This window comes from Bombus pascuorum, chromosome 7 (assembly GCF_905332965.1).
Source record: "Bombus pascuorum chromosome 7, iyBomPasc1.1, whole genome shotgun sequence".
Lineage (NCBI taxonomy): Eukaryota > Metazoa > Arthropoda > Insecta > Hymenoptera > Apidae > Bombus > Bombus pascuorum.
Window position 1 is genome coordinate 7,679,941 of NC_083494.1, and position 14,428 is coordinate 7,694,368.

The 14,428-nt window shown below is 39.1% G+C and overlaps 1 long non-coding RNA gene across 2 annotated transcripts in view; it reads right to left on the minus strand.

The window, feature by feature from the left end:
• Nucleotides 1-14,428, minus strand: part of LOC132908830 (uncharacterized) — a 159,704-nt gene that overhangs the window by 136,771 nt on the left and 8,505 nt on the right. Inside the window, exons 1-2 of one of the 2 annotated variants that reach the window (XR_009658423.1) lie at nt 6,314-6,633; nt 5,876-6,100 (exon numbers count right to left, since the gene is read on the minus strand). This is a non-coding gene — a long non-coding RNA (uncharacterized LOC132908830). Of the gene's footprint in view, nt 1-5,875; nt 6,101-6,313; nt 6,634-14,428 lie in introns of those variants that run through there. The other variant, XR_009658424.1, reaches the window with a different exon arrangement.

Genomic DNA, 14,428 nt, shown 5'->3' on the forward strand with positions numbered 1-14,428 from the left:
CTCCTGAGAAAAATCGTTTCGTCGGAGCACCCGTGCCGCGTAGCAGCTGAAGCAACTCACAGAGAATAACAGCGTTTAGTAATTCGTATTCCGTTCCTGTCTAAGGATTTTTAGGACGTTCGCGGCGGTGGTTCGTTCTTAGTCACACGTCGGTAAGGGAATCGGTACGTGACATTAAGCAGTAATGCCACGTGGCACGACGTCCACACAGCACGGAACTTGAAATAGTATTACGGTTGGTCCCACGTCACGCTACTACCGCTTTTCTCTCCCTCTCTCTCTGTCTCTCTTTCTTACTCTCTTTCTCTCCCGACTTGTCCACCTTCAAACAGCCTCATCCCGAATGTACAGTATAATATGTCACGGACCGCCTGACAAAGAGCGGCAGGGAACAGCGAGAAAGGGAATAAAGTTCCTTTACGTGAATTTTAATTGTCCGTTTGGTAACAAAAGAGAAATGAATACCGACGAAACAGAAGGTTAAAAAAAGATTGAAAAAAAAATAAAAAACGTATGACCACTAGGCGAGAGATACAAACTGTCGATACCGCGCCTGATATCTTCTCCGCGATATTTTTCACCCGCCCCCTTTTTTTATGCTATATATATGTTTTATTTTCTCTTTCTTTCTCCCTCTCCTCTTTTTTTTTTTTATGTCACAGTTTAATTTATAGAGTGGATAACTCGAGCCTCTCGGACATACAATGACAAGTTCGAAACGCTCGAAAAACGGAGTGGAAGTTGTTTACTATAAAACGGGTTGGCCAACCTGTGTTTACTTTCGACGACCAAGAGAGGAAAAGTAGGAGGGAAAGAGAGAGAGAGAGAGGGGGGGGAAAAAAGTGAAAAATGGTTTTTCCAATATCGCTGAATGATCGCGTATACCGGCCCCGCGCGTGAAATTTATCTCGTTCCGCCGCGCGTCCGCAGCCTCAATAAATAGATCTCTCGATATTCACTCGATTTTAAATGTAAATAGACCAAAAATCACGAATGCTTCTCCGCCCGATGGCAACGGAGCTCTTTGCGAATCTATGAACATACATGTTAAAATAGATACACATAGTGTTCGCGACCTAAATAGACGGTCCCCTGTCGACCGCGTGTACCTTGCCTAATTTCCTAGCGACTGACAAATATGTGCTTCTAATTACCATCGATATTAATTACATGTTTGCCGGCGTGAATCATTTTATTAGAGGGACGCGTGGAAACTCAAGTTGAATTTCCGCGTGACCGGGAACTGGAAACGCTCTGACTCCGTCGCTCTTTCTCTCTTTCTCTTTCCTGATCAAGCAGAGGCAAAGCTAAAAAGCAGAAACTTCAAACGATCGCCCCTTTAATCGATTAAACGCGCGTGATTGCACGTGTCGAACAACCCTAATGAACATACCACCACGCTTCTTTCTCTTCTTCTTGAAAAAGGGATGAAAGGAAGGGAGGAAAAAATGGAAATCCGCAGTAGGCTGACGTTTCTACAATTTGTCAGGAATTCGTTCCAATTTTTTTCCGTCCTCAAAGAGACGTGAAACCACGGCGGAAAGATTAAAATTTTTTGAGAAAAAATGGTGCACACGCGTGTATGCAGTAGCTAGGTCGCGGAAATTGCGTGTGCATCGATGGAAGACCAGAAAGGAACCGAGCTGAGTTGCATCCTTTGTAGAGAGCCGAGCAAATTCAAAAGATGCGGTTCGAGCTTTTGCAAACCTCATAAACCAGAGTCACATGAAACGCATCTTTTAAGTATTGAATTGTAAATAATACACCCGACTTCCTTTCGAATAACGTCAGAGATACCTCAAAGCAACTATTTTTATATCCATCGTCTGTTTTTTTTAAATTTCGCTCTCACAGCCACAATATCAAAAATCAGGATGCGGCAACGTATATTGTTTGAAAGAAATTTTAAATGAAATATTGTTTCCAAGTCACATTGCTCTTTAATGCATTAATGAAAATGCTTATTTTAATCACAGAAATTAATTTATCATAGTACTGTAATATAAATATTTCAGCTTCACCACGTTGCGTAAAATCGTATGATGGAATAATAATTAATAAAAAAAACAAAATGTTAGAATTCCCTGTCAGAACTATGTTATTAAAAAAACATTAAAAAGAATTCAATAACGTAAATTATTCGAGAATGAATTTAAAAAAAATATATTGCATTGGAACAACAAAGTCGATTCATAATGGAAGTGGTTATTCAATCAAAGAATATGAAAAATGTTTAAGGTGACAACAGGTTCCAGGAGGAACACTGGTATAACGAAAGTACCAGTGTAAGAGTGATTCCATTGTGTTTGGTGGTTTTGACTAAAGGTTTATTGCATGTGCCAACTTTGACAGAGGTCTTTATCCAACGAATGCGAGGCATTTATCGCGTAGCCCTCCGACAGTGTACAGTCTCTCCCGTTGCCTGAGCTTTTTAACAATGTCCTGAGCGACTTACGGGCCTGGCCGCTTTAACTTACAATCAGTATTCGCTTTGAAGTAGCCCGCATACTTATCGCTTTGATTGACGTCCCCTTTTCGTGGTGCTACTAAGCGAGAAGCATATTTACATGAAAATAAATGCACCTTGTGCCGGGGTCTGGCCACGGGGTTACGTCACGGTAGAGGAAGGGAAAGAATGATCGAAACGAATTCGGCTTGAACCGCCGCGAAATTAAACCCAAACAACGAAAATGAATATTTCGCCGTTCCTCCGATCCTCATTCCACCGGCCCACCTACTAAAATTATTCAGTTTTTATAATAAGATTTTTCAATCCTCTTTTTTAGCGTATTATTATTAGATTGTTGTGCATTCGTCGGATATTTAAATATTAAAAAATAAATAAAATGAACATAATTTACAAAAATATATAAAATATTCCAAATAATCTACTATATTTAATAGATTAAACAAATCTGTATTTAAATTCCACTCTTTTAATTATATTCGTAAAAATGTGAAATTGCATAGGTATTCGCAGTATATATATTACGAAAAATACGAAGCACAGAGAAGAGGAAGCGTTAAAATATATGTATATTATTAAGAAATTGTTCTGACGGGATAAATTTTGTGATTCGACGTAAAACTCAACAATAAACCGAAGGAGTAAACCGCACGAAATAGACCAATCACGATCTCTTATCAACGTCGATCTTTTGACGAGAACGAATAATATTGCTCATTTATTTTCCGTCTAATAATCTACCTGACACGACGATGAATCTGAAGAAACAAGTTTTCGCTTAAAACTGACTCGTAACAATGATTTAGACGCAACTGTCAGTTTGAATTTTTAATTCATTTAATTTACATCGAGTGTTAAAACGAAAAGGTGTAGTGGTACGAAGCTTTAAACGAAGATGTTCCACAGACAGTTATACAGGCGGTATTTTTATCTGGCGTGCAGAATCACGTAACGAATCGATTAAACGCGTTACGAAGTGAATCTGCATCCCGAAAAAGATACGTCGACGACTTAATATAAAGTGACACAACGTATCCACTGTGCTATACGAAATAATAGAAAGTATCTTTAATTCGATCGATCTTTAAACGATAATTTCGAACCTTTCAGTTACAAATTATTTAACTATTTGCCTCCTATTATATATAATAAATAAGCAATTCATAAAAATATACAAAAATCGTTTACGAAGCAATAAAATAAAACATTTTCGTTATCCTATGATTAGCTTTTGATGAAGACTATTTAGCCTATTCAACTTTAGATTACTCCTACTATTGTTAATCCTCAACTATCCCATTAAATTGTTGCATACTAAATATCGTTTCGTTAAAATACAGTATAAAGGTATCACAGTTTCCTTTCAAATGGAAATTTTTAATCAAAGTAGAACTTTCCGAATTAACACAATATATCTTCTTATGTCTATGCTTTAAAAATATTCCTTTATGCTATGTTTCAAAAATCGTCGTGTCTCTTACGCGGGTTTTAAAATCCCTAAAAGAAGATTCCGTACGAATATTGTTTATAATATTGCTGTTACTGCTACTATAGGAACAAAAGGAGTAAGAAGCATGGCAAAGAAAATGAAAATTAATTCGTCGAGACATCGTTTCTCCAAATAATCTGATCGCAAGAAAATTGATACAATTGTTGGATCTCTCAACAAGAAAGAAGAAAGTAACATCGAGTATATCGTGGAACCGGAGAAAGACATTAACGGAGTTCCTCGTTGAATAAACGTGTTGTCGCAGCCCGGTCGCGAAAAAAGGTACAAAGAAAACGGTTATTATGATAGCCGGAAGGTTCGATCGAGTAAATAGCAGCAAACAAACTTATCGTGAAATCATGATTCGCGATCGTGTTTTGCACATAATAGCCGTCATAGCCGGCATACGACACTGAAAATAACGCGGAAAACCGCATGTAGAAACTGCTGGCCGGCCGACTGTGTATTGTCTGACAAATATAGTCGCGGCCATAGGACGCTGCACTTATATATTTACATATCATTCGCGTCGATCGCATTGTACGATACGTAGGCTACGGTGTTCGATGTTAATTTATAGCCGTTGATTTTGTGATCGGCCAGTAGCAACTGGAAGCAAAAGAATTTCTAATCCGGTCGACTAGCTACGCGTGCATGCAAACAGACGAGCGATATTTATTTTCATTAAACGTTATATAGATAACGGGACAGATTTACTCGGCTAGCGAGTTTCATAAATCGTAGAATCACGAGGTCACTGGCATTATTAGCCAAATGTGTCATTTATTACCTGGACAGTCAAAATTCCAGGGAATATTAACTACTACTAGACTACCGACCCTTATGCGTTTATGGAAATTTTAAAAACGACAAAAGTGGTAGACTTAAGGTAGAATGCAGTTGATGCATTTGACGCGTTTCATAATATTCAGTACGCAAATTTTAGAAGCAATTCTCCATCTAGATCACGTCCTTTTAATTACTAGATTGTTCGGTATAGGTCGTTGTTCTTTTCAAGTAGGTTATATGGAAGTACGCTCTTCTAAACACTAAATGACATCGGAATCAGCAAAGTTGTAGATATTTTACAATAGAATATGATGTAATGGGAATCGGTATCGGTCGAAATAATCGCGTGAACAATTCGCACTATCGCGTTTTTTTATTTTCCTTGAGCCTTGAACCACCGGTGAGGTTCGTGCATCGGATCCGATTCACGGTTTTAATTAAAATCACTGAAAAAGGAAAAGGTGAACGCTGACGTATGACGTCCGATGGAAACGAATAGCGTGCGTCGGTGACAAGCTATGGGACAGAATGGCGGCGCTTATCAATCGAAAAAATCAGATGCATCGAATTAAAAAAGGGATTGAAAGCTCGTGAAATCTGATGACACAGCCATTAGTCACGGTCCTTCCGAGAGGCATTAGCTCGGGCCTTGTTACACATCGAGTGAATTTCGGAAAGGTTCGACCGGTTCCAAGAGCGAAACATAAGCTCATATGTTCTGACGGCGGTCGCATAAGTGTATCGCGTGTGGGTGTACACGTGCTGACACACAACTACACGAATATAGAGAGATACACGTACGAGAAAACACGAACGCGAGCTATCTAGGCTGAACCTTTCGAGGTTGACTTCTTGAGACACTGGAGCGGAAACACGAGACGTATAGCATGGGCTCCACGAGGCGAGTTAATCCCTTGAGACAACTGGGAGCCACGGTGTGGAATGGGAATACCAAGGGAAACCTGGTGGTGTATTCTCATTCGCTACTCGACAATGTTATTATTACGCTCCCTCGTCCGCATTACGCGGATAATTTATGTCGGTCTTTACGTATAGCGTAACGCGCGCAACTTGTCCTTTTCACGTGTATATGCGCATCCGTGCGCGTAATAAATGCATATAATACTCACCCATCGTTGTAATCATTCAGTCGCGTGATAAACACTCGGATGTTTCGCCAACCGCCATTCCCTGCGTGTCTCTTCTCTTTCTTCCACGTACATCCAGGAGAACATCTTGGAATCATTCGCATTAGATTCGCATTATAATCCTGCGTCGTTTCGCTAACTCGATACTAAGCTCTGTACGCGTCCACTGTGTTCTCCGAAACTAATTCATCTTGTCCGGATGGCACTCTGAAATTTTATATTGCAAAGGAACAAAGTGAGTAATCATTGCGGAGAAGGAAGGTGAAATTTCGAAGAAGAGAGGAATATTTGCGGAAAGGCGGGATAGAAGAATTCATTGTTATTCGAGTCCTTATTCCGCGTTTACCTATCATTACCCGGAATCATGTACGTACCACCACTACAAGTACGGATAATTAAAATTCTTCAAGCATAACTCACCCGTAAAACGAGCCCTCTCCATCTTTTCGTTTATTATCCATACTCCCTTTGATTCACTTTGCACGAGCGAATTTATTCTAACTCGTTTCGCCATGGCATCTATACGTAACACGCGTCTATTTGCGAACGCCACGATAATTCTTATACGGGGAGCAGTCGCTGACTGGCACCACGCGATATTATTTCATGTGTTTAGGCGTCAACAGCGTCATAAATAGCTACGTAGGACGTATTTACCAGCCCTTGTTTACATCAACTGTGCGTTTACCGCGAATCGAGCGATGAGAATCGACGATTCTCCCCTTCCATTTATTTCTCCATCTTTGTATTATATTATACAACAACACGGGAAATACGTTTCGTATTACGGTAAGTCTGAACGCGAACAAAAGATCGCTACTACTTTCGTATAACGTGATTCAGAAAATAACAATGACAGTGAAATATATGTTTGTTTGGAGAATATGTGATATTTAAAGAAACATTTGCAAATGCACTGAAATAAAAAATGATATACGTTAATAATGGTTTATATCTTCCTCTAAGTTAAGGGATTTTTAACGATAAAAAGTTTTTATAAAACTTATAAAATTAGCAGAACTATCAAAGCATGCGGCAGGATTAAGAGGCTTCAAACTAAGTTAGCTCAAATCTGACTGTGACTTAAAAATACCAGTTGAATTTTAATTCATATCAGATTGATCGAAAGATTCTATAATCTCAATTTAAGAACTCAAAATATATCTAGCAAACGGTTTCTTATTTCTGAGTTGTCCATTCTATTAGAAGTTTCTCTCCGTTGAAGATTCAAAATACATCTACCAAAAATTTCATTTTCTTAAAGATCCTCAATCTTCCATTCCAAATTAGATGTCCCCTCCCTGTTCTCGAGAGTCCACTTCTAATAACAAAAAGAAAAAAGGAGAAAAAACGTCACCTCTAGAAATAAATCATGCAGAATAAGTAAACAATAGAAGCAACAAAAATTGCATTGGCTCTCCAAATTCGCATGATTCATTGATTCGCGGAAATTCAAAGTACAATTATTGAATGACGACCCACTCAAATCGAGGGTTAAGTATCCCATTAACCCAAGGTTGCAAGTCGCAACAAAGCGTTTTCAAACGCGATCCACGGAGATCGAGACAATTTCTTAACAGCCTGTTGCGAATATTCCATTCTACAAAGTATCCACTGCAATCAATCATGGATAAATTAGAGGTGACTCGATAAACAATTTAGAGCCGAGGCAAACGACTTTTCCAGCGAAAAGCGCGCGTTTCTCAGCCGATCCTCCATCTGGCAAGAATCGCGAGAGCTAACCGATGCTTTTCGTAGCCGTATAATTCGCCCGTGTTGAATGTAAATTTATCCCCCCCCTCCCTCCCAAGGGGTTATACTGTCCTCGTCTACGGCACTGTGCTCGCGTGACTATGACCACGGCCACGAGCGAATTTATACTGAAACCACCAAAACGTGACAACGAGCGGGAAACGTTGTTGACGACTGGTCGTGGAGGAGGGCAACCGGGGAAAGAGACGAGTCTTAAATTCACATTAAACATTCATCGGGATAGAGCTCGCTGACAGCAGGCCGATGGAACGGAGATACGGGCATTCCTGATCGAGCTAATGCGATACTGAAAACTGGTCGAGGTCTTTCGAGCTCTGTCGGACTTTTTCTTTTGTTCGGCTTCCCTCTAACCTCGAACGCTTGTTTTCACGTGACTCGATCAAAAAATTCTTTTCGTTCGTGGAGGATAAAAAGCAGACTCGTTAAAAATATATTTATTTCATTATAGGCTGCCTGCCTTTCGCGAACACGTGCTCTCCTGTGTTATCACTTTTTCTACGGACTAAAAACGGGGATAAAATGTAAATGGTAGAACAGGGTAGCTTTTTGCAGAATTGTACCAACGTTATTAGTTGAAATTTTACGAGCTAGCAGTGCTAACAAATTCTTTTACATAAGAGTGACGAGTTTGCTAATGCAATGAAATTCTATAAAATTCCTTTTGGACGTTTTTTGGACATTTTTTGTTCAAGCACTACGTTTCGTTCTGCAACTTATCCCAACAAATATATAATTGTAGACCTTATTGAGTAACAATGGAAAAGTGCAAACTACGATTTATCACTTGTCAATTCACTATTCAAAAATATTCAACTTCACGAAGTGGATAAGAACAGGTACTTGATAGTTTTGGAGTATTTAAATTTAAGACATCATTAAACAACGAGATATAAAAAGATTGTTCTGAAATTACCTTATAAATACAAGCGTCTCTTTGTTGTACAGAATATTTGAAAACTGGTTAGCGAGAAAAAGAATCGAATAAAGATCCAGAGATACACGCGATATTATGAAATTTTCGGGCCAACAATTTAGGAGGAACTGTAAAGGGTAGGAAATATTTTACGGAGAAATGGAAATTGAAGTACCGACTGAATAGAGGTCTTTCTCTGGAATACTGGTATTAAAAACTGGCATCCCTTCGTGAATTTATCTACGCACGATGTCCGCCGCGTGTAATTGATACGAACCGATGTTTCAACAAAAATACCAAATAGCTAGCAATCCCTTTGGATACCTGCATGATTGAACATTCGATATCGCTTTCTACTGCTAAAATCATTCGAAATGCAATGTGCATTGATATTTCCATTCGGTTACAAATATTTCTCCGAAATCAAATGTATACATACACGTAAACGAGAAAGTATACCTGTATCAAAAGTATTTGCACGGATCACCTTTCCTTGTCAAATCCTGCGTAGATTTGTGAAGAACGTGATTCTATGCTCGATCTTTTTGCAAAATATAATTTTTAATCTTTCACTAAGAAATAATTATTATAACGATCTCAAGCCTTGAAAATCATTACGTAAAATCTATCCTTTAAATAACTTCGTGTAAAGACACGAAATTTCTGTTTCTATCGCGATTCCTGCATCCCTTTTACGTTTCCTCTTTGTGGCGTAATGTATCGACCTTAGAATAACTTTAGGCTAATAATTTTTTATCTCGCTATTCAAAACTTATAATTTATGACGAAATTGGATAAAGGAATTCTATGTTTTACAGAATTACACAGAATTTTATAGGAAAATGTAATCTGTGCTCAATACTTTCGTTCGTCGCCGTATTTGAAACATTGGAAACACGTTCGGCGTGAGAACGATATAAGAGAGAAGCTTCGTGATAAAAACGTTCCATGGCAACCATCTCGAAATTAAAATCGCGCGTTAGCTTGAAAGCGATTATAAGTACACCTGGAACGTAATAACAGCGATCAACATCTTGAGGGAAAGTAATTCTTGATATGGACGAACGGATAAGAAACGACTCGGTTCATATATTATTCGTAGCCGTAACGCGTTCAGAAAAGATCCAACGATGTTGGTAAAGCTCACGTCCATGACGACTGAAGCGTGTAATGATGAGATGTGAGCTATCATAAGAGTGTAATATCAAGGCTCGGATACGTGGCGACAAATATCACGTGCAGCAGACACAAAGAACGCGAGAAAGACGAGCAAAACAGGCCGAACGGTTCAGATGGATAAACTCGTTGCACAGATCGTTTAGCGCATCGCCCGCGGCTTTTTCTGATTGCTTCTCTGCCTTCTTCAGCCGTGATATTATACCGAGCAATTGAATTTCTTACACCCCACTAAGTACTCAACGCTCCCAACCGTTTCCATCCTTCCTCCTCTAGATCATTTCTCTCTTTCTCTCTCTTTTTGTCTCTTTCTTTCTTTCCCGCTTCTCCCTTTTCCCATACATTGCACCCATTGAATTTAAGCAATCGAAATTTTAGAGCCGCTAGCCAGTGTCGATATCCCGCCACACAAACGAGAATTGGAAGTAATTTCGAGGCCAACCAAAAGAAAATAAAAATCATGACTTAACCTTTAGGTCTTAAGGTCCTCGATCTTATTACGTACCGTCTTTAAAGCCTGATCCACGTGTGCGATCGAGATGTTGCCCGGTTGCTTAACAGCTTGATCTGCGAAAACTGATGAACATGTGGCTGTTACTGTTTTTTTGTACTATTCGAGAGTTTATTGAGAATCTTCCACGAATCTTATTTTTAAATTCTTCTTTCGCATTTCTGTACAAGCGAACGAATTATTTCGCCACGATATGTTGTTCATTAGATGAAATGTATCTCAAGTATATTTTCATTGGAACGTGAAGTATCTTATCCACGAACTAAATCATATAATTATGTATACGCAGTACATACATATATACTATATGTTAAACCTGTGTATATAATACAAGTTATTACTCACAACTGACATCTCATCTGAACTAAAATTTTATTGCTTTCCATATAATAAAAGGACCTGAGAATAGTTCCTACTCGCGTAAGATTCTTTCATCCACGATTTAACAGCACGAAAACGTATACTCTTCACCGAGCTAAAAGAACAACTGTTCAAACGTGACACGTACAGCATAATGCTCCGTTATAAAATTGATCCTTTAAATACGTCACAGACCGAAGTGTCTCTCCCCTAGAAGCGTTAATCGCGCCTCGAGAATCTCGTATCCCATGGAAGAACGCACAAAAATAGTAACGCTCGTTTTCGTCGGGGACCGTGGCGATGTTTCTTCGTGCTGGAACGCCGACAAATCGCTCGCAACGTGTTGTTAATCGCGCGAAGAGCGGCCGGTTTAAAATTTAGGACCGCTCCAAGAATATCTTATAGTTTTCGAGGTCGTCCCGTTTAATCGTCGTCTCCAGCCTTCTCACGGAAACGATTCTTAATTGGCTCGCGTCAAGAATTCACTCGATAATTGCGGGGAATATCACGGTACAACGAAATTTCCAGAAATAAAGTAATCTATAGACGCCAGCTATAATTGAGAACATGAACATCGAGCAAACTCTTTGCTTTTCGATGAATAGAAGTTATATAGAGAGTTCATAGAAGTTATATAGGGAGTTCGTTGTATAGAGACTTCGTAGAAAATTGAGATGAACGCAAATTTCGGCAAATGTAGGTAACTTAAATATTGCCGAATTTGGCGAATTACAAGACAAATTACTTAACTCGACTCGTCGAGTAACCCTACCTTCTTCTATCTGAAAATATTCAACTTCATTATATATCTTCATCTTTGCAATTGGTCGCGAGATTCGTTCCAAAAACACGATTCTCAGAGATCGTTTTGAAAATAGAGTTTCAGTCGAAAAAAGGATTTCCGTGGCGCACGTGTGTCACTTCCTTTACTGCTTTTTAATTAGCTTTTTCCTCGAACCTAACGACCGTACCTATAAGCCATCGAGTCTCAGGGTGTACGTCGAAAGTGAGTCCGTAGAATCGTCCCGGAACTATTTTTAAATGCGTTCCCTTGCACAACATGGCGCCTATTTATTTTCCCCGCTAAAAGCAGTCACCTTTCTCTTGACTCGAGCACGTCTGTCATTTCGATCCTCTTTCTCCTTCGTTCTCTCCCCTGTTCCTTTAAGTTCAAGGTAATCGAGCCTCGTGTGTATTTACGCCCGTCTCCGCTATAATTTATTGGTTTGCACTTTTCGGCCAGGGAAACGTTTCACGAGTCGTCGATCCCCCTAGAATCTCCCCTTCTTTTGCTGGTGGCGATCGCTTCTTATTTGAAAACTGGAGCTTTGATGTTCCGGTGTACATCAACACGAACGTCACATGAGCTTACGCAAAGACTGCTATTTTATTAACTGCGACGTTGTGATAACAAACTGTGACCAGCGAATGGTTTATTGCTTCCTTCGTTATTGGGTGTCTCTTCTTTCGGTGGCATTTTTGGAAACGTTTCCAACGGAATAATATTTGGAAAAATATTGCGAATATCTCTTCTTCCTTTATTTTTTCCTTTTTTCTTCTTCTTATCTTACTTCCCTCTTTGTATTTGCTCTTTTCCATTTTTTTCTTTGTTCCTTTTCTTTCCTTCTGACCTTACCTTCCATTCCTGACCTCTCACCGATATTCGTGTTTACATGATAACACCGATAAAATGACGTTTTGACAAACAGTTTGTGACATTTGGACAAAGATCGAATATACAAAATTTTGTCCAATCTTTTTGAAATATTCCACGTTATATTGCTCCGAATCCTAACTTTATCTCCTATTGTAATTGAACGTACAATAGAAGAATAAAATTGACAGTACGTGATTCGAAATGAACATCTCGTATATCGCGGCACATCCTATCACATCCACTTTCTATTATAATTGAATGCATAAGAGAAGAATAAAATTGATAGCACGTGATTCAAAACAAACCGTAAACTTACTACGTGAACCACTGGGAACAGCTTTTAGAAACAATCTAGTTTCGCACATTCCCGGGTCCTACCGCGTACCTGCAAACTACCCTCTATAAGCGAATGGGGGTTGAAAGTTGAACGCTACACCCGGTGAACTTTTGCGAGTATCAGAAATTCATTTGTCTGACATAAAGTTTCAAATATAATTACTTTCTATTAACGCACGACAAACCTGTAAATTTATCTCGACTCGACTCAATTAGATCCTCGTTAGCAGCCCGCGCCACTCGCTTCGTGCTCGTGTTATCGTATCATTTAACTGAAATAAATTTCACTGAAACATCATTCCTAATCTCGTTCCAACAATTGATTTTACTAATTTAATGCACGTTCGTTAATAATGTATGAACAATACGGATGAAAAAGAATACGACGAATCACAAGCTTTTTTTTATAGAAAAGCAACTTTAAAATTCAACGTATCGTCAACCAATTTCACGTCATAATTATTCACTTCTTCGTTATTTATTTGATATTTACATTTACGATAGGTATCTTGTAACGTTCGTGTACATTTTTTAATTCAGTTCAAATTTTACCAATACGCGCAATCATGACAATCATATCCCATTACGGTGCTAATGAAATTTTTAAGTGTCTTGTATGATATATAGAGTATATTCATGAAAACTGTCCAAATACTTTTGCGAGCCACTGTGTGTACACATTACACATGTCTTGATCCCGTGCAAACCTTGACGACAGGTACGATAAGCTTCATCGTCGGTATTTTTAACGAATGATATCACGATTCTTTCCCAACCCACCAAGGGATGATGATGTTACATTAAAGTTTCACCTACATGAAGAAGCCCCCTATGTTCATCCCTGTTCTGATCGGCTTACCTCGCGTGTTACAACGACGCCTGTATATAATCGAAGACGACCGGAGAAAGTTTTAGGTGCAATATGGCTTTCGTCACTGCGGGGAGAGACTCACTGGTTGACAAATGAGAGCCGGTGACGTAGCCTCACGCTACGAAGCCGCTAATTGGATGCGTATTATTAACAAGATGCCGCGAAACGCTTCTCGCTTGTAACTTGTAACAGTACGAGAAGACGGATACGTTCCCCTAATTACCCTGCTGCTTTTACTCGTTAACCGGTGGATGAAGAGCCACGGTTAAACTGAATCCATTAGCGATAAATCACGCCGCTTCGCCGATAACAATCGGAAACGAACGTCCTTTACGGTTGCACGAATTTATTATCATCGCGATAGGGGCCTCCGATATAGTGGCACCTGTACGCGACGAAACTCGTCCAGACTTTTACTCGTCCAACGCAAACAGCCCGAAGCAGTCTGTGTTTTTAAAAAAGGTCCTCTCTGTATCTATAAAGAATTCTAACGGGTAAATAAATAAGTACGTGTGGACTAATTTCTCTTGGAATCGCGATACGGTACGATATATATGTATATATATAGTGAGGTAGGATTATTCGAGACACCTAAAGTTCGATATCTTAAAATTTTATCTTCAACTTTGCACAGAATACTCTAATTCGTTGTATATTACGAGACACCATTGAACAAGAAGATAACGTTCAAAAATGAAGTAGGATACACCCGCTATTGTTTCATGATAACTGCAACTGAGAGTATTATTTATTGAACAAACCTTTTTCTTTTTGTTAGGTAGAAGTTAGTACAATCGATGTTCGTACACGTTGTACGTGCGCATTTCATTGTTTGCCACGCCACTCTGTTTCCAATCTGTTCACAATCTGTTTCTAAACATGGATCGCTTAAAGATTGTTGGTAATCGAATTTGGCGAATTACAAGGCAAATTACTTA